The sequence below is a fragment of the Pinus tabuliformis genome, chromosome 5_2, assembly GCF_031772625.1.
Source record: "Pinus tabuliformis cultivar Carrire ecotype Pingquan chromosome 5_2, CPIR1, whole genome shotgun sequence".
Classification (NCBI taxonomy): domain Eukaryota; kingdom Viridiplantae; phylum Streptophyta; class Pinopsida; order Pinales; family Pinaceae; genus Pinus; species Pinus tabuliformis.
Window position 1 is genome coordinate 1,097,441,128 of NC_142306.1, and position 24,362 is coordinate 1,097,465,489.

At 40.4% G+C, this 24,362-nt stretch overlaps 1 pseudogene; it reads right to left on the minus strand.

Annotated features, from left to right (window-relative positions):
- Positions 1–22,820: 22,820 nt before the first annotated feature.
- On the minus strand, positions 22,821–23,838 carry LOC149163066 (phosphoglycerate mutase-like protein 1 pseudogene; annotated as a pseudogene).
- Between the last annotated feature and the right edge of the window lie 524 nt (positions 23,839–24,362).

Genomic DNA, 24,362 nt, shown 5'->3' on the forward strand with positions numbered 1-24,362 from the left:
TTTTGAAGAATTGAATGTGGAATTCTTGTGCTGCAACATGACTCAATAAGTTTTTCTTACCTTTGTTTTCCATTGATATACCATCCAAAATAGCAGAAAGAATGAATAGTTTAGAATTGGTTTAATTGCCCTCTATGCTCAATTTCTGTTGTTTCTATATGTTTTCATCTGAATTAGAAATGAATATGAATTCCCTATGGCTCATATTTCCCCTAATTCACTCATGTTTGATAGTTATCTAGGGATTATTTACTCCCCCTAGATAGAGCTCATTCACCTTCCCTCTGCTAAGCTGAACGAGAGATTCTTAACTGCCTCTCATTCCTAGCCGTCACTCCACCCTTTAGCTTGAATGATTGTTTCATGTGCAGCTAGCTTGCTCCACATTCCCTCTTGTGACCAAGAAACGCACCAGTAGTCCTACTCCTTGACTCCATGCCCAATGGTTCTAAAACTTTCATGCTATCCCTACCTCTTTACTTGAAAGCATCATCCATCCCACCAAAACTAAAACAAAACCCCTTGTACCCAATAACTAGCCTAAAATCATCATCAACAAAGCTAAATCCTAAAGAGAGAGCCCTCTCTGACTACTGGTGGGCTAGCACCTGCAGTCCAAAGATTGGTTTGTGGTTACCTCGGCCGTATCCCTCAAGGAGCTAAGGGACAACCTGAGTGATAACATAATGGCGACTCCACTGGGGACCTCCTCGGTTAAATCTCACAAATCAAGTTGGAAAGCTCCACTGGGGAAAAACAATCAATTTTCCAATTGCTGCATATTCCTTAAAACTATAGATGAAGCATGAATGTCAGCCAGGAAGCCTTTGAAACTGTGCTTACTTTGCATTCACAGGAGTAAGCAAATGCTGCTTCAGTCAAACTTCGTGCTAGTTTTAAGTTATAGATAGCTATTCCAAAATTTGATCAGTTCCTTGCTAATTCTAAAAAAGCATTCAAAGAAAATACCAAAAAAAGTTCAGAATCTGGCTCCCAAAAGGAATTCATGATATACAAGGTCAAATCCAAACCCAAACCCCCCAGCTATTCTTGAAAATCCCAATTTAATCCCAAGGAACCTCAGGAAGCTAGAGCAAAGATAAGATTTAGTTGACTTTAGCCCTGAAACAATTCAGCCAAGCTGTGTTCCAACCCCTGTCAAGGTTTTATTTCGTTCAACCCCCACTTCCCCTTGTTCATCATCCACCCCTCAAAGCACTCCTCCCACACCTCCATTTACTGCACATACTCCCCTGACCACTGTTGTTCCAGCTATTCCTATTGTTCCACTTATCCCCGTAAACATGGCTAATAGATATGCACCCCTGCAGTTACCTGCTAATCCAGGGGCTATGCCTCAGGATTATCAAACTAAAATCACATACTTTGATGGAACTGGTTCTTGCACAGCCCTTCAACATACAAAGAAGATGCAAGACTATTTTGAGAACTACGAGATAGATGACGATAGCGTCAGAATGAAGATTTTCATCCAAAGTTTGACAGGTGATGTTAGAACTTGGTTTAGAACACTCACAACCAATTCCATAGTAGACCCAGAAGCCTTATACCAGTCATTTATCAACAGATGGGAGAAAAAGAAAGACCCCTTGCACATATTATCTGAATATGACACCATCAAAAGAGGCCCTCAAGAATCTGTCTTGGACTATTGTGCAAGATTTAATAATATTTATAATGCAATACCACAGAACTTAAGACCTCCACCTGATCTTGCTTTGTATAAATTCCCTGTTGGTTTTGACACTGACATGGCTTATCAGTTAAGGGAAAGAGCCCCCCAGACCCTTGCAGACATGCAAAATGTTGTTGTTAGCATAGAGGCAAATCTAATTGCCAAAAGAAACAGAGCTAGAACTGAGAGAAGAACCACCTTTAAAGAGGAACCCTCAACCTTAGACCAAAAGCTGGATGCTATTATCACTGGCATGCACGGGCTGGGAGACAGAGTAGAGAGTGTTGAGAGGAAATCATCATGGGAAGGACAACAACCCAATACCATAAGGAACCCAAATTTCCGGAAAACTCAGAATACAAATGTTGGTAGGTCAAGCCCAGACCATGATGTAAGGCCTCCTTTTCACGAAAATTACGCTAAAGCATCTACATCTAGTGAACAGACGGAAGATACTCACATGAACTTGGTGGATTTGAAGGCTGAGCAACAAATTTTCCTAACTCAACAAGACCAAGATGAACATGACCTTAGTCAATTTCAAACTAAGTCTGGTGAATCTTTTGATTTTAAACAAGGCTATGATACTGCTGTGTATGAGGTCCACAAACAATATAAGCTAAGGACAAGAACCATAGATGTGCCTGAAAAGGTTAAGGCAAATGATACCAAGCAGCGAAAGAAGATTAAAGAAAAGGTTGCCTTCATGGAAACTGCTGGTAAAACAGTCCCTAATCCAAAGGATGTCACCATAGAGGACATAACAAAAATGCAATCTTCTAATGATCAGCCCCTGCCACCTTCTTCCTCCAAAGAGAATTTGAACAGCCTTCCAAGAAGCCCTCCTAAAACTGAAAAACCGCAAGCAATTACTTCCCTTAACGCTGAAAAACAAGACCAAACTGCTGATACTCCAATAGAAAAAGGGAAGCCTGCCTCCCAAAATACTAAAACCCAATCTGAAAAATCGTTTGACTTAGAGGCAGAAATAGGTAAACTCAAGATTTCCATCCCCTTATCTGAACTTGCCAAACATGAAGTGTATAGGCAACAAATTCAAAGATCACTTCAAATGCGAGAGGTTAAGGATGATGTGAATGTTCTTGATGATCAGCCTGAATTGTTGTTCGGTCCTGAAGTTAATGGAAAATCAACTTATGGATCTGTTCTACCTTTTTATGTCAGTTTACACATACATGACAAAGTCTTGCACAATGCTATGTTTGACTCAGGTGCCTCACACAACCTTATTCCCAAAGCTGTAATGGAAAAACTCAACCTTGATGTCACAAGACCCTACAAAGATCTATTCTCCTTTGACTTAAGTCAAGTCAAGTGTTTAGGCCTTATCAAAGACTTGTGTGTCTCCTTAGTCCAATGTCCCAACAAGACTATCCTCATGGATGTGGTGGTGGCTGACATTCCACCAAAGTATGGCATGCTATTATCAAGATCTTGGGGAGCAAAACTCCAAGGATCCCTCCAATTAGACCTCTCTTATGCCACTATATCTGTCTTTGGGCAACCAAAGAGACTATATAGAGAAACACTGATGAAGTATGTGGTAACTAGTGAGGATAAGCCCCAAAATTTTCCTATACACTCAATCCATTATGATATGGATTCTTTTATTCTATTTAATGATGAAACAAATACTCTCACTGATGACAAGCCCATGGCTTTAGAACTGAACACACACACCGATGAAGAATTGGTTGCCCATACTAATGAAACTATCAAAACAGTCAAGGCAACCAGCATACAAGAAAAACCTCCCCAAACAGAAATTTCAAATCTGCCCAATCCTAAAGTGACTGAAACTCTTGATACTAACCACAAGCAAGAAATCACATGGAACTTAGAGTTTGATGGCTCTGTTAACAAGTTAGGAGTAGGGGCAGGTGTTTGGATTCACAATACACATAACAATCATGCAGAAGGTCATGCATACAGAGTAAATTTCAAATGCACCAATAACATGGCAGAGTATGAGGCTCTCCTTTTAGGCCTTAAACTGCTCAAAGCTCTAGGAGCTGCAAAAGTGTCTATTCTAGGTGACTCTGATTTAATCATACAACAAATGAAAGGCAACTTTGTCACTAATAACAATAGAATGATGGCCTATACGACTGTTGCTACTAATGTACTCAATGCATTCACTGAATCCAAGCTTGCCAAGATTTCAAGAGATCATAACATTCATGCACACAGCCTAGCCACTTTTGCTAGTACATGCAAGCTTCCCTTTGAGCCAAATCACCATTTTACTGCTGAGTTAAAACATAGGCCTGCTATCCCAAATAATGTTAAATATTGGCAAGTCTTTGAAAGTGATGCCCAGATTAACAACTTCCTCACTCTTGAGCATGAGTTTTCAAATATTAACATTGACATGGATGCTATGACGGATGAACAACAACAAACAAATGAAAATCAACAGGCTGTAACCGCTGTAACAGCCAACCAAATCCTAAATCCAACTATTTTTGACAATGCAAACATAGAAGAACTAAAACAGATGCATTTGGAGGATATAGCAGAAACAGAGGCTGAGATCGTTGATCTAAAAGATAACTTTCTCCCTGCTGGCCTCACTCCATTAGAAGATATGTTTGATACAAATGATGTTCCCAAAAAGCCAAAAATATAGCCCCTAAACACTGCTATAGAACAACACAACATTGGGACAGCAAACAAGCCCAAAATGATCAAAATATCTCAAACTTTATCACCCGATCAAAAACCCAAATATATTTATTTGTTCAAAGAATTCCAAGATGTATTTTCTTGGAGTTATGAGGACTTGAAGTCCTATGACACCTCAGTGATCCAACACACCATTCCCTTAAAACCAAACCAAAAGCCCTTCAAACAGAAACTTAGAAGAATCAATCCCGTACTACTTCCCTTAATTGAAAAGGAAGTGAAAAGGATGTTTGAAGCAGGTATCATAGCACCCATCAGATTCTCTGAATGGGTATCCAATCTTGTTTCCACAAGAAAAAAGACAGGTGAGATTAGGCTATGTGTAGACCTAAGAAATTTAAACCAAGTCCCCGTAAAAGACCACTACCCCTTGCCAAAAATGGACCACATCCTACAAAGAGTAGTGGGGTCATCCAGAATCTCTTTGCTAGATGGCTTTTCATGTTTTAATCAAATACTGGTTCACCCCGATGACCAAGACAAGACAGCCTTTACCACACCGTGGGGAACATTTAAGTATGTGAAGATGCCTTTCGGACTTAAAAACTCTGGTGCTACTTTTCAAAGGGAAATGGATATTGCATTTTCCAAGGAAATACATGATTTCCTAGTTGTCTACCTTGATGACTTAACCCCTTTCTACAAATCCGATGAAGAGCACCTAAAACACTTGAGGCAAATATTCATGACATGTAGGAAATATGGCATTTCCTTGAACCCCAAGAAATCCCTCTTTGGCCTTGAAGAAGGCAAACTCCTTGGCCATATCATCTCAAAAGACGGTATTAGAATAGATCTAGAAAGGATCCAAGCCATCCTCCAAATCCCATATCCAAGAAGCATAAAAGAATTGCAAGCATTCCTTGGAAAAATCAACTTCTTAAGAAGATTTATTCCAAAACTAGCCGAGCTAATAAGATTGTTAAGCAACATATTAAAAAAGGATGCTAAGGTGAAATGGTCTCTTGAGACCAAGCAAGCCTTTGAGAGTATCAGAACTGCCTTAACCCAAGCCCCTGTCCTCACCAGTCCGCAATTTGACAAAGATTTCATCATATTTTCATTTGCATCTGAGCACACCATAGTTGTTGTCCTTTTGCAAAAGGATGATCAGGGAGCTTAAAATCCAATTGCATTTTTCAGCCGAGCCTTAAGAGATGCACCTTTGAAATACCAAATCATGGAGAAGCAAGCCTATGCCCTTGTTAAAGCAATCAAAGATTTCTGAATTTACATTTTGTATTCACATGTGATTGCCTATGTCCCAAATGCTGTTGTAAAAGACATATTAACCCAAGAGGGGCTAGAAGGAAAAAGAGGCAAATGGATTGCTAACATCCTTGAGTATGACATAGAAATTAAACCAACCAAGCTCATAAAGGGACAAGGTTTAGCCAAACTGATGTCTGAAACAAACTTTCAAGCCTTAGACATCAACCAACTGGACAATGAACAGGAGTTGGCAACTCCACAGATCAGTGAAACCTTTTTGCAATCCCCCTAGTATGCTGATATATGCTTTGTATTGTTAAACCTGTTTGCTCCCCCAGGATTGTCCAGAACCAAGAAAAGATTTTTAAAAATGAAGGCTTCAAAGTTGTGTCATAGATGGTGCTTTATTTTGGAAAAATCATGAAGGTATATTGCTTAATTTTTTAACCATGAATGAAACTAACAATGTCATGAAAGAATTTCATGCAGGGGACTGTGGAGGACATCTATATTGGAAGTCCATTGCTGATAAAATTTTAAGCGCTGGTTTCTATTGGCCCTCTCTATTTGCAGATATAAAGAAGTTTGCTATCTCATGTCATAAATGCCAAATCTTTGAGGGCAAAAGAAAGTTGTTACCCTTACCCCTTAAGCCCATCTCAACCGAGAAACCTTTTCAACAATGGGGTCTTGATTTCATTGGAGAGATCCACCCCACTTCCTCAAGCCAGCACAAGTGGATTTTAACAGCCACCGACTATTTCACTAAATGGATTGAAGCCATCCCATGCAGACAGGCCAATGACTCCACAATTATCCAATTCCTTGAGTGCAATATCCTTTCTAGATTTGGCTGCCCTGAGAAGATCATCACTGACAATGCCGTTGCTTTCAAATCCAAAAAGATGATCAGTTTTTGCCATAAATTTCACATTACCTTGGGCCACTCCATAGCCTATTACCACCAAGGTAATGGTTTGGCTGAGTCATCTAACAAGAGCTTGATTAATATTATCAAGAAGGTCTTAGAATAAAACAAGAAGAATTGGCATAGAAAGCTCACAAATGCCCTACGGGCAGACGACTTTCAACAAAAAAATCCATTGGGATGAGCCCTTATGAGTTGGTGTATGGCATGGAGGCCATGTTTCCATCCTCCTTGGGCACTCCTATCATGAAAATATTGCAAGAGATCCAAGCAGAACCAAATGATATTCAAAGAAGAATCAATCAGACCATTCATCTTCAGCAAACCAGAGAGCAAGTTTATAACAGAGCTCAAATATTGCAAGAGAAACTCAAAAAGATGTTAGATAAAAGAGCTAAGGCTGAGGATTTCTACATTGGTGACAAAGTTCTAAGGTGGGACTCACGAAGAGAAGACAAGGGCAAACATGCAAAATTTGATTTTTTATGGAAAGGGCCATTTGTTATTTCTGCTGTTCATGGAAATAACACATATTTCCTCAAGTCTGTAGAGGGCAGCACTGTTGAAGAAGGCCCTGTTAATGGTTGAATGCTAAAACATTACCATGATCCCTATTAAGGGATACAATGCAGCTCTGTACATATCTCTTTGTACATTAATATTTGATATATTAGCACTTTGTTTTATTTTTTTTAGCAGTCTGAGTGTTAGAGGAGCAGCATCAAAGTCTGCTAAGACACAGCCAGTGCAAGTACTCCATTATTAAGGCTCTATCTCTGCATTAGTCTCAGCAAAACAGCAGGAGTAGCACTGTCATATCACAGCAATTCATGATAAAAGAAAACTGGTTGCAGTTTGCAGTATCCAATCAAAAAGTATCAATAAGAGAGGAGCATTGTTTAGTTTCACATCAGCAATTGTTTTTAGACCAGAAGCTAAGGAAAATACATCAGTTTGGATCCAGGTTTGGTTCTATTTCAAAGGCAATGCTCAAGCAATATGGTATATAATAGCAAGCACGCAGAAGAAAGCAGGCAGTGCTATGTATTTCACAATATTTTAATGAAGGAGATGGATGCTCCTATTTCATAGTTTCACATTTTTAGCAGCCAGCACAAGGAAATTCTTCAGTCCACAGCAACAATAGAAGATCAAGGCAGTCTGACCTGCTGTTCTTGGCTTTTCACAAGGAGAAGCCATCCCCAAGTGGAGCCAATGTTAGCCTCCTGTTGCAACAGGTGTTCATCTTTCATGATTGACATTTTTACATGCCAAATATGTCATACTTTGCATGCTGCAATGCTCCATCTTTCCTGAAAAGAGGCCAAAGAAGAGGCCATGAAAGTGTGCCAGTCTAAATTCCACTACTGTATCCCAATTTTGATGAGTTATCCATTTTTGAAGAAGTTTCTGTTAAGGGAAGTCCAAACATCCTAATCTTGGTTTCCCTAGGTTTCAATTTCTTATTTTAGAATATAGAGAGTCATTATCTGACCAAACAGTTCAATCTTGGCAGATTTAGAGATAGGTAGAGAAACAAAGGAGCCCAACTGCTTAATCTGGGCCCTTGGAAGAAATAAGTGTAAACTTAGATAGAGGAACAACAAAAAGAGAAAAGGATAATCTGGATCTGCAAGTCCAAGTGCACCTATGCAAAAAGAAGAAAAAATGCTAGGTAAGTAGGCTGGGTAGGTAGTTTTGTGGTTGCATAATCATGCTCTGTAATCCATTTCATGTTTTCAGGTGTTATACCTTCACAGATTACAGTTATGATGCAGTTTTCCATTCGGAGGAGCTCAAGTGAGGCATGTCTAACTCCCCCTTCTTCTCATTTCCCAAATCACTCACTAACTTCCCTGAAAGGGTCAAGATCTGCTTGATGCCCCTTAGTTTCATCATTTTCCATATCATTTGCCTTGGTAAAGATCTACTTTGCTCAAGGCATTTTCATACTTCCTCTATGAATCATTTTCCCCCCTATTAGCCTAAGATTCACATACTTAGCGCTTTCTGATCACTTGTCATATTAACTACTAATTTTACTATGTAGCTCCCTATCTATCTCCCCTTCCCCTACTAGCTCCCTATCTATCTCCCCTTCCCCTACTAAAACTATGTTAAAAAACTCCCTATGTATATATTCCCATCCCCAGGCACTGTAGCCCTATTATATCAGTTTGGGAAATGTTAAGTCCATTTGGGGCTTAGTATTAGCCTTCTGTGTCCTACCCAGGAGTTAGTCTGACACCTGGTCACCCTAACAACCATTTCCCCCTAAGTCCCAACCCTACAATACCCATTCCCTGCCCTTATCCTAAGGTCACGCATATATATATTTTTCCCCTGCTTGCAAATAACCCAAAACCCACATTTCTAATGTTTAAACCCCCCCCCCCCCCCCGCGCCATATAAAAACACATAATTAAATATGCGCGGGCCCCGTCCCTAACCGTCCGCCGCCTTACTCGTGCCGCCGACCGTCAGATCTAGCGCGCCCAAGATCTACGGTGGGCGGGCCTTTTTGTACGCTGATGTGCCAAGGGTTAACGCCCGGGAGATGGGCGGTTTTCCCATCGTACTCCCGCCACGCATCACCCTCTCGGCTGTGGCGAAGCCCCCTCCTCCAAAACCACCTGCGCACAAAGGCGGTGTGACCAAAACTAGATACCGCCTTCCCCCCTCCTGCATCAGTGCCACGTCATGCTGACGTCACAATGTCGCGTTGGCCTCCTGCCGCCGTGTCCTTGCCATATCACTACCACATCACCCGGCGTACTGCTGACATCACCCTGCTGACGTCACCATGCCACGTCACCACCGTACTGGGACCCACCGCTGACTTCATGCTGATGTCACCGTCAAAAAGCGCGAAAGGCGCAAATCGCAGCCTAGGAAGCCAGGAATCAAAATCTGAGGCATTTTTTCCCTTTCATAGCTCGGCTTCAGCAGGCCCGAAAGGCGCAGAATGACATGAATTTCTTTGCGCAGCATTCAGAAAGGGGCAAACACAGTTTTAAAAGCAAACAGAGGGCCGAACAGTAGCCATGAAAGGTCGATGCAATGGTTCAAAGAGTATCAGAAGTGAGAAAGGCGCACATTCAGTACCAAAGCCTATCAAGGAAGCGGCAAAGAGTATCAGTCGAATGTTTTAAATGAAAACCTTTATTCCCAATGCAGGTGGACATTGAATGACCTCCAACAAAGTCAAAGAAAGCAGTAAAGGCCAATCAAGGCTCTCCCATCACAGTTAATGCTCCTCAGAACCACTCAAGAGCATGGATCAAAACCCAAAGCACAGTTATGGCTAAGTGATCAGCACAGAGCCATAAAGACAACACATTAAACTCCTTTTGGTACAGCTGCCCCAACGCAGCTCGAGGATATTTTCCCACATTTATTTCAGACATGTATTAGGTTAAAGACACTTATTACAGCAGATATTTCTGAGATCTGATCTTTTTAGATATTTTTCTTATAAAAACCACCCTAATTCACTGTAAAAAGGGGTGGTTGGTTGTATAGCTCCAAGAGAGACTCGCTCTGTATACCTGAGGTTTTACTTAATCAAAGACTGCTGAAAATCTTGGAGGAATGATTGTGTGCTGTGTATAATGTTTTGAAGAATTGAATGTGGAATTCTTGTGCTGCAACATGACTCAATAAGTGTTTCTTACCTTTGTTTTCCATTGATATACCATCCAAAATAGCAGAAAGAATGAATAGTTTAGAATTGGTTTAATTGCCCTCTATGCTCAATTTCTGTTGTTTCTATATGTTTTCATCTGAATTAGAAATGAATATGAATTCCCTATGGCCCATATTTCCCCTAATTCACTCATGTTTGACAGTTATCTAGGGATTCTTTACTGCCCCTAGATAGAGCTCATTCACCTTCCCTCTGCTAAGCTGAACAAGAGATTCTTAACTGCCTCTCATTCCTAGCCGTCACTCCACCCTTTAGCTTGAATGATTGTTTCATGTGTAGCTAGCTTTCTCCACATTCCCTCTTGTGACCAAGAAACGCACCAGCAGTCCTACTCCTTGACTCCACGCCCAATGGTTCTAAAACTTTCATGCTATCCCTGCCTCTTTACTTGAAAGCATCATCCATCCCACTAAAACTAAAACAAAACCTCTTGTACACAATAACTAGCCTAAAATCATCATCACAAAGCTAAATCCTAAAGAGAGAGCCCTCTCTGACTGCTGGTGGGCTAGCACCTGTAGTCCAAAGATTGGTTTGTGGTTACCTAGGCCATATCCCTCAAGGAGCTAAGGGACAACCTGAGTGATAACACCTTCCATCTAAGCCCCCTCCATTCTTTCCTAACATCTTTCATGAACCTACCATCCATGATTTTGCATGTGTGTTTTCATCCACAGATGCACACATTGTTGATCACTTGTAGGACTCATGGATGTTGGTCTGTTATTCGACAACGGAGAGGATAAGTTATTCATTGAAAATCCACTTGATCTTTCATCTGTCTTTTCTGGAAACATAGAGGATGAGTTTGTTTGCTTTTCATCTACCCCTTTGTTTGATTTATAAGATCATGAGGATGCCGATGAACTCATTGATTTTTCTGATCATGGTTGTCATGATCCATTTACTCCCATATTTTATCACGATCATGACTCTATCACAGTTGATCTTTCGAAGCCACCGGTCTATGATGATATATCTGATGATGAAGTTGAAACACCCAAGACTGTCGAGGCACTTCAACTTGAGCTGATGGTTATGTCAGGTCCTTGCTCTCTTGGGGTTAGTCTCACTTTCGATCATGAAACTATTCAATCACCCAAGGCTCCTCATCACTCATCTGTATGCATTGAACATAAATCTCACACACAGATCATACTTCCTCCACTCGAACTGCACGATCCCATCGCTCATGCATTGGAGGAATCTTACATTACAAGCACTCGTGCACGATGCAAGCAGGGAAAATTTTAAGAACCCCCCTAAATTTATAAATATAATAAATGGGCGAATCTCCATGGTATATAGGAAAAATGGAAGGCGATTTTATCAATAATATAATATGTATATATAATTTTTTGGCGAATCTCTCACCAGGCATGGCGAATATTTTACTCAATTATAAAATCTTGTAAGATCTTGGCGAGTCTTTCACTAAATAATAAAACTTTGTAAAGTCCTAGTGAATCTTAGAATAGGCTACATGCTGGTTTAATTCCCCCATTTAAATAGGCTACATTCCAGGTGAATACCATGGGTCAATACCATGTGCCATTTTGGTGAATACCATGGGTCAATACCATGTGCCATTTTTGTTTTTATTAATTCTAATATTAGGGTTAATAATGGTTTTTTGCATGGTATTAATAACAATCTAGTCCATGGTATTTTTCCCATAGTATTTTGGCCATAGGTTTCACCTAAATATAACCCATTTTTTGAGTGTTCATAAATATAAGGTGACTTATGGAGTAAATATAAAAAAATGTTTTATTTGTTTACCATACCTCTCGTTTATTTATATTTTTATTAATTTACCATACCTCTTTTACAAATATGGTATTTGGCCCATAGGAGTCACTTAAATAAAACCTCTTTCTTGAGCCTTCATAAATAGAACGAGGGTTATGGACTAAATATAAAAAGAGGATACGTCTGGTTTATTTATATTTTTATTTATTTACCATACCTTTTGAGTAAGTATAAAAAGACGTTTTATTTATTTACCATACCTCCACTTTACTTATATTTTTATTTGTTTACACCCTTACATGTATATAAGGTGACTTATGGAGTAAATATAAAAAACGTTTTATTTATTTACCATACCTCCACTTTACTTATATTTTTATTTGTTTACACCCTTACATGTATATAAGGTGACTTATGGAGTAAATATAAAAAACGTTTTATTTATTTACCATACCTCCACTTTACTTATATTTTTATTTGTTTACACCCTTACATGTATATAAGGTGATTTATGGAGTAAATATAAAAATGTTTTATTTATTTACCATACCTCTCATTTATTTATATTTTTATTAATTTACCATACCTCTTTTATAAATATGGTATTTGGCCCATAGGATTCACTTAAATAAAACCTATTCTTGAAAATGGGTGAATGGATTCACTTAAATAAAACCTATTCTTGAAAATGGGCGAATGGAAGGTTGTAAGTCCTAATTTCAAGGGCTAAATTTACCTTTTTTACCCTCTCCCTTAAAATAAGGTGGGCTATTTGAAGTGATTTGTAAAAATGTACTATGATACAAAATATTCGCCCACTAAAAATTTAAAACCCCTTAATTTCGCCAAAGGGCGAACATTCGCCCCTAAAATTATCCTTGGACGCAAGTTATCTTTGTTTCTTTCGTTTGCTTGCATGTCATAGTCAAGAGTGTGCTTATGCTTCAAAGTTGCACGCAGTGTCACACAGCACCATGATAAGTCCATGGACTGTTCTTCATGCACTTGTACTCACTTATGTCCTATGGGCACTTTGAAACATGAAGTGTGGTTGTCTTCATTGTCATATCTTTCTTGCTTGTTGGTTTGCACAACTGGGCTGCTCGTGGACCAAGCCTTCACCAACATGGGCCAATCAATGCACTAGTGGCTTAATTGGAAATATCACTTCATGTGATCAGATCCATGCACCGTTAGTGTAGGAGTAGGAGTAGTGTTTGCTTTCAGTTGTTTACTTGCATGCTTTCTTGCTTACATGCTTTGTTTGTTTGCTTGTTTTCTTACTCACTTTTCTTTCGCTTTCGCTTCTACTCTTGCTTTGCTTTGTTGTTTGTTAGTTCGCTTGTTTCACTCGTAGGTTAGTTTCGCATGAAACCATGTATGATTCTTGAAACAAGTTGGGTGAAGTACAAGAGGGCTTGTACAGCTATCACTACTTGGTTATCTGTCATCTTGCCTCTGTATGAAGAACTTGTTACCTTTAGTCCGTGATACGTCGAAGGAAAATACATACTTTTCGAAGTGAACCTTGTTGAAAACACAATGTTTGCGCGCTAACTAGTGTCACCTTCTCTAGGCGGTTGTTTTTGGGTTAACCCTTGTTAGCTCAGTCAAGTAGAGTAAGGTGAGGGGGAAAACCTTAACAGGCACATCACAGATATAATAAACTACTTCTCTGCTAGAATAACCTCTTCTGCTCTCAATAAGTTGGGATCGCTCTTCCCCCTCTTAAATAAATAAGTGCTATGCACAGTTAAAAAAAATGAAAAATGAAAAAAATGAAAAGTGAAAAAAAAAATCAAAATGAAAAATGAATAAGGCGAAAGAAGAGAAAGGCTTCCTACACAGGGAGGTGATGCAAGTAACTCTGCTAGGGTACTGACCAGGCTCGCTGGCAGTGGAGCCATGCTTGTGTTCCAATGTCACTCCACCAGGGTATTGTCTAGGCCTGCTGGCAGCAGAGCAACACCAGAGATGAAACTAAAACTCTGACAACTATATTGCCTGTGCACCAATATACCCCTCAACCCTAATCGAAACAACTATGTTTCCTTGGCTTGGAATGTGTGTCAATCAATCAAAATCTTGGCAAATGTTACATCTTACAATCAAACTAGTGTGAAACCAAGATGAGATGAGAACTGAACAATACTTCTGGAGGTTTTATAATTTATTTTCACAACAAGGTCCTTTTAGATAGTTGGAGTTCTACCAGTGTGTCACGAATTAGTGTAGCGGCTACAACCACCCACCAAAATTTTTCCTTAGCTTCATTTTGGAGCCTCCCTACCAACTTTTCACAGAAGCTTGACTTGCTTCATCAAGTTCACAAGTTTCAGTGTTTTGTTTGCACAAAGGTAGCCTGTCGATCACAGTTCGATGCATTCCCCTCACAGGCTGATCACCCGGAATTGGTCCATCTACAAGATGAGTAGCTCCCCCAAGAAATTGTGCAATTCTAGATGGAAACCAGCCTTTGCTCCAAAAATTGTGTAATCCTAACTAGCAGCCTACTAGGCTCCAAAATCACGTAATTCTAGCAGCCAACACTCACAATGAAAATTGCACAATTTTCCCCTGTAGGGTTGCTCAGCCCATAATTTGTGAAAGTATGGACAGCAGTCAGCTGCTCTACCCAGAAATGGCGCAAATCTTCTAGGCATCCAGTCCAGCTCCCAGCCAAAAATGCGCATTTTCTTGCAGTAGTCAAACATCCTCTTGCATGTGCAGCTAAGTTGACCGGTTCCCTCTGGGACCGAGCAAAATAGACTTACATGCATGGGTTTCTTCTCCCAAGGCAGCATGCAAAGGCATCCCTTGTTTCAGGGATCTATTTTTGGGCAGTTGGAGGTTACGTGCAAGGATCATTTCAAAAACCTCCCACCAAGTGTCGCTTTCCCTAGATTCGTTGCATGTGCATCACAACCTCGATGTTATCAAAACTGATCAACTGAACACTGCAGAGCTCATTCATCACATCAACCTTGCATATCTGACATCCCACATCACATCTAGGAGCTGTCAGCACACTCAACTCAGTTGTTTTGGGGTAAGCCCGCTTTCTATGACTTATGTTGCATTTCTGGTGCTTTTTGTGTTTCGCTTCATATGAATGTTGTTTGCTTGATTTAAGTGAGTGCTTGTTGTCATTTTGATACATATTAGTGTGTACCAACACCGTTTCAGCTTTCATTGCTATCTCACTATTGTCGCATGCATGAAACTGTCCTGCACGAATGTCATTGATTCGGTGACTCGCTTCACCCACATGCATGTTGAACTAAATCTTTCATTAAATGTTTGCATGCATCATCAATCAATTTTGCTTTCACTTAGTGTCACCATGCATTCACTGTCATATTTGCTTTCAGTTGCCCATCAATGAGTTTGGCCAACCTTGGCCCACACTCTTCCTTCACTGGGACATCATTACGCAATCCGGAGAAGGAAGGCTTTGTCTTCCTCTCTAGAAATGCGCATTTCTGCCCAGGCACTATCCTCCGGGACTGTTTTGCGCATTTCTGAGAGACAATGACTGCTGGCCTAGAAAATTGCGCAATGCAGTCACTGAGCCTACAGCCATTTCCAGCTAAGATTACGCATTATGCAATTCCAACAATCAGCAACCAGAATGGACTGTGCATTGTACAGTTCTAGAAGTCATTCAGTCTCCCAGTTGCCCAGACTGTGCCTTGCGTAGTCTTGGGAGTCAGTCTCCTGACCTCCCAGTTGAAATTGTGCAACCTTCATGATCAGTCACACAAGTATGTTGCAAGTCATTTCTCAAGTTCATTTTGGTTTTCGATTGGCAGATTGTTTTCCATGAGTGTTTTCATGTCTCCAGGTATTGCAGGTGTTCATATGTCTCTCAGCAGTGCAAGTACAATGGTTTCAAAAGAGCAGAGTCGAAAACACCATTCAGAGCACACTTGGGGATGCACTCGATCAAGTGTCTATGATCTTGCCTACTCACGGAGACATCAAGTTGTTTGTAAACAAGGGAATCAAGATATGACAACAGCAGCATCACAGCGAGCAACATCATGAACAATAGCTGAAGGCAGCATATCGAATGCAACAAATGCAAGAGGAAGGTTGTTGACAACATAGAGGTGAAACAAAGTTGTGAGCTCAAGCATATCTGCTGATGATGAAAGCAACTTTGCAGACTCAGGTTATGAGGTGATGGTGCGACATGAAGATCGTGCGAAGGCAGAGAATTGAACAAAGAAAGAGTTGTGTGTGCTAAAGCAACAAGTCAAGGAAGAGCATGAAGCTACACAGACAAACGAATGAGTCACAGCAGGAACAAGAACATGGGTGCTGTAGAAATTTTGAATAATATGACACGTATTCAACAAAGATTATCCTAATCATGCACTATTGTGGAATACATGCACAATACATAAGCTCCTCTAAGTTGATCATCAATTTAGCAGCATCAAAAACAATGAAACATCAATCGCATGCACACATTAACATAGTATGTAACCTGGGGAAAGCTTACAGCTGAAAACCCCACACTATCTGTATATTAATGATTGAGAACATGTAACAAACATAGTAAAATACTCCTCACAAGTACTCAGTACTATCTCCACTTGTTACACACAATACAGCTCAGATCTGATCTCCAAATCTCCTCTGCTGCTTGCCTGCCTCCACTGCATAATTCTGTAAGAGAATGAATGAATCCAAACTCGTTCCAAGTTCTATTTACCTTGGAGAATCACTCACACTGGAAATCACGTGAGCACAGGTTATATCATTGGGCATATGCAATTCTCATGGGCATACTCAATCCTTTGATTGTGCAAAATCTCATGCACAACTATAGTCACAACTGATAGCAATCTCAACCTCTAACACCTGTCTCCACTGAACTGTACATGCACTGAGTTAACTGATGTATTCTTCAGTTGCATTATGAGTTAATAATTAGTGAATTAATTAATAACTAATTCACAAAACTCATCACTTAGTCTATTGGCCAATTAGACTAAATACAACTAGTTCAACTAAGTCAAACTGAACACAACTCCATTAACTGCTCATCCAACTCCACAGAACTCAACCACATGAGTTCTAACTGATGTCCTGCATGTAATAGCTCAACTGACCCACAAAGAAAGTGTATTTCCTTCTGATAGCTGCATGTGCCACATCTGTAGCTCAAACTGAAGTGCTCCAAGAGGATAAGATAAAGTTTATAGTCTAAATATTATTATGAGACAATAATATTTGACTTTTCTATTTTTGACTAGCAGTCTAAAAATAGACTCTGATCACTCTACTGTGAACCAAAAATAGAAGTCCATATATTTTTCCCAACATGACCAATCATCCATAAACAACATCCTGCAACTCATAGACCATGATCCATATGTCTAAAAATAGGCATAGTCTAAAAATAGACTTTGCGCCATAATTTGCCTGTGGGCCCACTTAGTGAAGGTGACTCCTTTTCACTAAGCTCCATCATCTTGTTGCATTCTCAACAAGAATTTCTTGTTGCACACTTTTCAACAGGTGCAACATGCACTCACAGATGAAACTGCCCCCATACAAGTTAAAGATCCATCCCAGTAGCTTGCACGGAGCGGACATGGTGAGCAGTGTTGTTGATCGCATGTAAGAGATTCAGCAGCATGCATGTCATTGTGCACAAGTATGCGATTCAACCCATTCAACACACTCACCAAGGTGAAGACAAGAAGCAAGTCCAACTGGAGCTGAACGTGTACTTCAGCAAGTTGATGTGCATGACCACCAGCACACACTTGAAGATTGTTAGAAAATTATATATTATAGAGAAATGGAACACATAAAATATTGTAGAAATATAAACATAGAAAATGCATAAAACAAGAAAGATAGAGATATACGTGGTTCACCCAATTTTGGCTACATCCATGGAGAAATAGTCATTCCTTCCTTTTATATTATCCATAAAACTGAAGAGATACAACCTAAAGCAGATCCGCTGTAATTAACTCTTCTCTCTTGCTCTATCTCCTCTTTCTTCTCGCTCAGAATACAGATCTACATAGACGTAATACAATTCCCTCATATATAGCAAGGGGTTGCCTTCTAGGGGAAAAATCCCTAAATTAAACATAACTTCTACCATTAGATCTTCACCTAATGAACAACCCATATTGACTATGAAATTACAACATTTTACAAGGCAATTTTAAATCTATTTTTAGCTTCAGGGGCACTGCCCTCGATCCCCCCGCCAGGGGGGGGCTCCCAAAGGTCGCAACCACCCCCCTGCAACATATATTTTACGGGCAGTGTTGCCGCCACATTACGAACTAGGATCCAATGTGGTGATACCTCTAAATAAAGAAGATAATAAGGCTCCACACCTAACAATCTCCCACTTGGAGACTGATTATAGCAACTCCATCGCTGCTTCATTTGCTAGACAATGACTCCACTTTGGACCTGGCTATTTCTCATCTTCTTCATCATAATTGAAGACCAATTGAAACAGAGCAGATTCACAGTTTCTCCCTAGTTACAACTTTTGTTAACATATCTACAGGATTTTGGCTAGTGTGTATCTTTTCTAGCTTCAACTGTCCATCTTCCAACGCTGACCATATGAAATGGTACTTGAGTTGTATATGTTTAGTCTTGGAATCAAATGCAGAGTTCTTTGCAAGATGTATGGCACTCTGGCTGTCACTGTATAACCTGCCCAACTCCTGCTTCTTACCCAATTCATTCAGAAACCTTTATAACCAAATAATTTCTTTACTAGCCTCTGTAGTAGCAACATACTCTGCTTCCGTTGTTGAGAGTGCAACAACACTATGCAGTTTTGAGACCCAACTGACAATTGTTCCACCTACAGTAAACACATACCCTATTATGCTCCTCATGTTATCTCTATCACCCGCCATATCTTCATTAACATATCCATGTAGAGCAATGTTTGAACCACCAAAGCATAATGCTTGATTTGTGGTACCTCTCAAATACCTAAAAATCCACTTCACCGCCATCCAATGTTCTTTTCCTGGATTGTTCATGTACCTACTAACAACTCCCACTGCATGTGCAATATCAGGCCTTGAGCAAACAATTGCATACATTAAGCTTCCAACTGTTGATGCATATGGAACTTTAGACATATGAGCCATTTCTTCCTGAGTCTTGGGACACTCCTTACTTAATTTGAAATGGCTAGCCAAAGGTATACTAATTGGTTTTTCATTTTGCATATTAAACTGTTTCAACAACTTTTCTATGTACTCACTTTGAGACAATGTTAATTTGTGATTCTTCCTACCTCTAGTTATTCTCATAACAGGGATTTGTTTTGTAGCACCCAAATCCTTCATTGCAAATGAGTTTGCCAATTTTATTTTAAGCACATTTATTTCCTACATGTTAGAACCTGCAACAAGCATGTCATCTACATACAATAACAATATAATATAGCTGCCATCATTTTTCCTTTTGAGATAAACACAATGATCAGAGTGACATCTAGTATAACCTTGTTCAGACATAAACCTGTCAAATTTTAGATACCACTATCATGGAGCCTATTTTAAGCCATACAAGCTCTCAACCTGCACACTAATTTCTCCTTCCCTTTTACCTCATATCCTTATGGCTGCTACATATATATCTTTTCCTCCAAATCCCCATGGAGAAAGGTTGTCTTTACATCTAACTGCTCAAGATGCAAATCTTCAACTGCTACTAGACTTAAAATAGTTATTATTGAAGTCTTTTTTAACAATAGGAGAAAATATCTCATCAAATTCTATACCCTTTTTCTGTGCAAACCCTTTCACCTCAAGTCTAGCTTTATACTTTTTTCTACCTCCATCTTCTTCCTTCAACTTGTAAACCCATTTATTCTGTAATGTTGTTTTACCTGTAGGCAACCTGACTAAGTCCCAAGTCTAGTTATGTGCTAAGGAGTCCATCTCTTCTTTCATGGCTTACTCCCACTTCTTCCTGGTTTCTACCTGCCAAGGATAATTTTAGGGGCGAATGTTCGCCCTTTGGCGAAATTAAGGGGTTTTAAATTTTTAGTGGGCGAATATTTTGTATCATAGTACATTTTTACAAATCACCTCAAATAGCCCACCTTATTTTAAGGGAGAGGGTAAAAAAGGTAAATTTAGCCCTTGAAATTAGGACTTACAACCTTCCATTCGCCCATTTTCAAGAATAGGTTTTATTTAAGTGAATCTGATCCAGGTGGATATTGGTGGCCACCTGCCAAGTCCACCTGGACCCCCACCATTGTCTTTCTCAGCATTTTCAGTTTCCTTAATTGTAGCACAACTTACTATTTTTAGTAGTTTTTCGGGTCCTGAACTTCCGGAGCCGTTTTGAGGCCCTAAACGACGTTTTTTGGGGAATACGGGGGCAACATGGGTCCATGGAATGGACCGATGTTGCCCATTCCAAAAATGATAGTGCTCGGATAGATCTTTCTAATGAGCTATTGTACGCGTCAAACGGAGATCATGTGCCAAAGTTACGACCCCGGGAAGTTGATGTACCAACTTACCCCCAAACGGGGCCCATAGTTTGGCGTTTCATCTCCTAGGGTTAGGTTTTGGAATGTTAAGGGTTTTCCATTGTTTCTCAACAATAAATAGGCCTTCGAGCCTCATTGTAACACAATTCAGAGGCATGTAGCCATCACATCTCTTCTCAGAGATAAGCTACCATCGCCCTAGCTGGTTTATTTCCATTTCTGATTGTAAGCATATTTCAGTATTTTCCATTAATGAAATGAAGTATTATTTCCGCTGCATCTTTGTGTATATGGTTATCTCTGTAATTTGTTGCGTTCCTGTTTAAATCCGGATCAGTGGTATCAGAGCGGTCTGCTTTTTCTCTGTTTTTCTTTGCATGTCCCCAACAAGGTCGGGATATAAGGAGTTAGGGCTTGAACTAGTTGAACCTTTGCAAGACCAGCCTCGCAAATCCCGACGGCCTCCCATGGCGGACGAGAAGAAAGATGAGGGGGCAGGAGATCCCATCAAAATCTTGCTCGAAGAAGCCCTCGAGCGACAACGGAACGCAATGATGGACAACTTTGCTCAGATCCTTCAGCGGCTACCCAGAAGCAACGCATCGGCTTCCAGCAGCTACTCTGGAAACACCACACCCTTTAAGGTACAAGTTAATTTTGAAATCCCCATATTCGAGGGTCAGATAGATGTAGATGCCGTAGATAAATGGTTAAATCTGCTAGAGGGTTATTTTTCTGTTCATGAATTTTCGAGTCGGGAAAAGATTGTTTTTGCGCTCCTCAAAGTAGCCCCCCACGTCAAGGACTGGTGGGAAACCTACTGCGAGCAGAAGGATGAAAGTACTGGCTCACTATTTTCAGCCACACCCACCTGGGATTCGTTCCGGGATGCCATCAAGGAGCAGTACTACCCTGTCGGGAGCTATGAGGATGAATACATAAAGTGGACCACGCTGCGGCAGGGAAGGGACCAAGACGTGCCGGAGTTCACCAATCTTTTCCATACCCTTCGCACAAAGTTGGGTATCAAGGATTCGAAGCAACATCTGATACTCAAATACCATGGTTGCCTGCACAAGTACATCCAGGAAGAAATACAATTCCTAAACATCCCCTCGCTCGGCGCAGCATACCGGTATGCCGTCAAGGTCGAGCAGAAGTTTAAACAAAAGAAGCGGGACTTTGGATCTGCGAATCCAAAGTAGGGGAAAGGTGCCCCTAAACCACATAACAAATGACAAAGCCAAGGCGGGACAGCCCAAGACAAACAGCCGAAGCTGCAAGCAAAGAACAGCGCCGCGAAGCCGAGAAAGGACACTGGAAAACGGTGCGAGTTCCATAAGAGCTCCACTCACAACACAAGTGAGTGTCGGGCCAAGCAGTCACTGGTAGCTGAGCTAAAGGTTTCAGAATCAGATGCATGTTCCGACTCTGAGTCAGAACCCGATAAGGGGTGTCAGGCGGAAAGAGTCGATAGTGCGGACACAACCAACCTCCCTAGGAGCCTAAGACTCTCTAGTGACAAACAAGACAAACAAGAGCAATCCTTCTCTAAACATTCATTTACTATATGAGAAATCAAGTGTTTAGATCCTACCTGTAGTCCAACGCTGTTGTAGCAATTCAGCCTCGCTGATCCGGATGAGCTCCTCCTTCACTTTGAAACCTGCATCCACTAACAATCAAACGATTACATAGCACTTGATAATCTCATAAAATAAAACATATTTAACACATAGACCAAGGAGTACATGAAACAACTCATAAATAACAAGTTATTGAGAAGAATGGACTCATTTGCTGTTGGACACCTAATCCTAAAGGGTTAGCGCGGAAGTTGAATGGACAAAGCAGTCCAAGAGACCTTGGGATCTGAATCCCAAGAGTCACCTATTGTACTATAAATGTACATCTTTTGTTAATAAAAATCGAACTCACTGATTTATCTTTCCTAATGTTTTCCTGTCCATGTGAGTTTAACATGGTATCAGAGCAGGCGATCTCCTGGGCTGCTCATATTTGAGTCACTGTTTTCTTGTGGCCTTTTTTGTTGTGTTTTAGTCACCAAACCTATGCTTTGAACATTAATGTTATGTGGATTGTGAATTCTGGGTGCAATCATATTGTTGGTTGAGCTTGAATTATGAGAGTATTTTATGGGAATACAAAACGTTTGAATGCATCTCTGCGCTAAAACCTTGATGGTCGTGGTATGCCTAGAAAACATGTTACAAATCTTGAATTGAATGTTGTGCTGGTGAATCCAATGAGTTTAAATTTACGATAGTCAAAATTCTACCAGTGAATTTCATATGTTTTGTGGTTGTTGTTGAATCGCTATTTTAAATCCCTTGGAATCGGCCAAATCGATGGTGCATGTTGGACTGTCCAGTCCCCATGGGTAATCAAGTCTGAAGGATATACCATGGTCCTCTCTCAGCCCCAATGTGTGTATTAGAAAGCCACTGTGCGAAACGACTGCTATTTCCTTTTCCTTTCTTGTCAACAACCAATTAAGAAAAGTTCTTCCACGAGCTGCAACTTCTTCTTCTTTTTCTCTGACATCTGACTTCCACAAAACATCTTCATTTGTTTCTACCAGAGAAAAATCAATCCCAGGAAAAATGGGCTGATATTCACTAATGCTTTTCCTCTTGTCACATGGATGCACTCCCAAATGTTCTCGACACCATTCAATGGCTATAAAAGGTGGACAATTTGCACTTGTGATTGCAGCATGATTGCTATTGCCAGCGCCAGCCACCATTAGTGGAGGACATGTATCACCATCTATATAGCCTTCACCACCAAAAACACCCACTGCTGTCTGCATAGTCCTCATTAAAGGAGAAGTCACGACCAATTCAATCCTAGGAGCAATGCCAGTTTTCCAAATATGCTTACGAAGATTGTCAACCTGCTGCCATCCTAAAGGAGTGAGGCTTGCATCGACATATTCATATGACATGTATGCACCAGAGTCTTTCTCTCCTGCCACATTATGGTAGCCCTGCCCATGCCTTACCAGGTGCAAAGTTTTACAATGGTGCAAAGGATATAAACCTGAACCTGGAGTTTCAGCCATATCTTTAGTAATGGAGCTGCAACAGATGGCAGACGTCCTCTTTGAATTCCTGTGTGAAATCCGCCTCGCAGGGTCCCCAACCTTCAGACTGCCAATACAAGGAGACAAAAGAGGTTGACTGCCAAACAAAAGAACCGACATCCTTATATGGAAGAGCTCGACGTTTAATAGTTGGAATAACAAGTAAACGTATCTTGCAGGGGATCTCGTCCCCGCATTCCTCTCGAGAAAAGAGAAAAAGCATCTGTATAATAATATGAAGAGAAACGCTGTGAATAATGTGTAAATATCATGCGATGAAGAAGCATTGATTCTCTGTGTAGTTTTAAGGAGGGATCAGAGGCTTGAAAGGTATTATAACGCCATATTTCAACTCCAAGGAATATTTCAAAGATGTTGGGTTGAGCATGTGTCTTGCAGGCAGAATAATGACGCAGATGGCCTCGAAAACAGCGATTGGCATTCCTTCAACTAGGCCTAGAATTTCGAAAATCTTGAGAGACTAAGAGGAAAAACGACAGTTTTCAATAAGGTACTGACATTGAATGAAACCTGGGGGCGAGACATAACGCATCTGCATTCTCTGACATTCAAGTGAGTCATACGTTCCATACGTTTATGCAGCACCTCTGTCCAAAACGCATAACGCATCTGCATTCTCTGACATTCAAGTGAGTCATACGTTTCATACGTTTATGCACCACCTCTGTCCAAAACGCATAACGCATCTGCATTCTCTGACATTCAACCACCTCTTGAAATTAC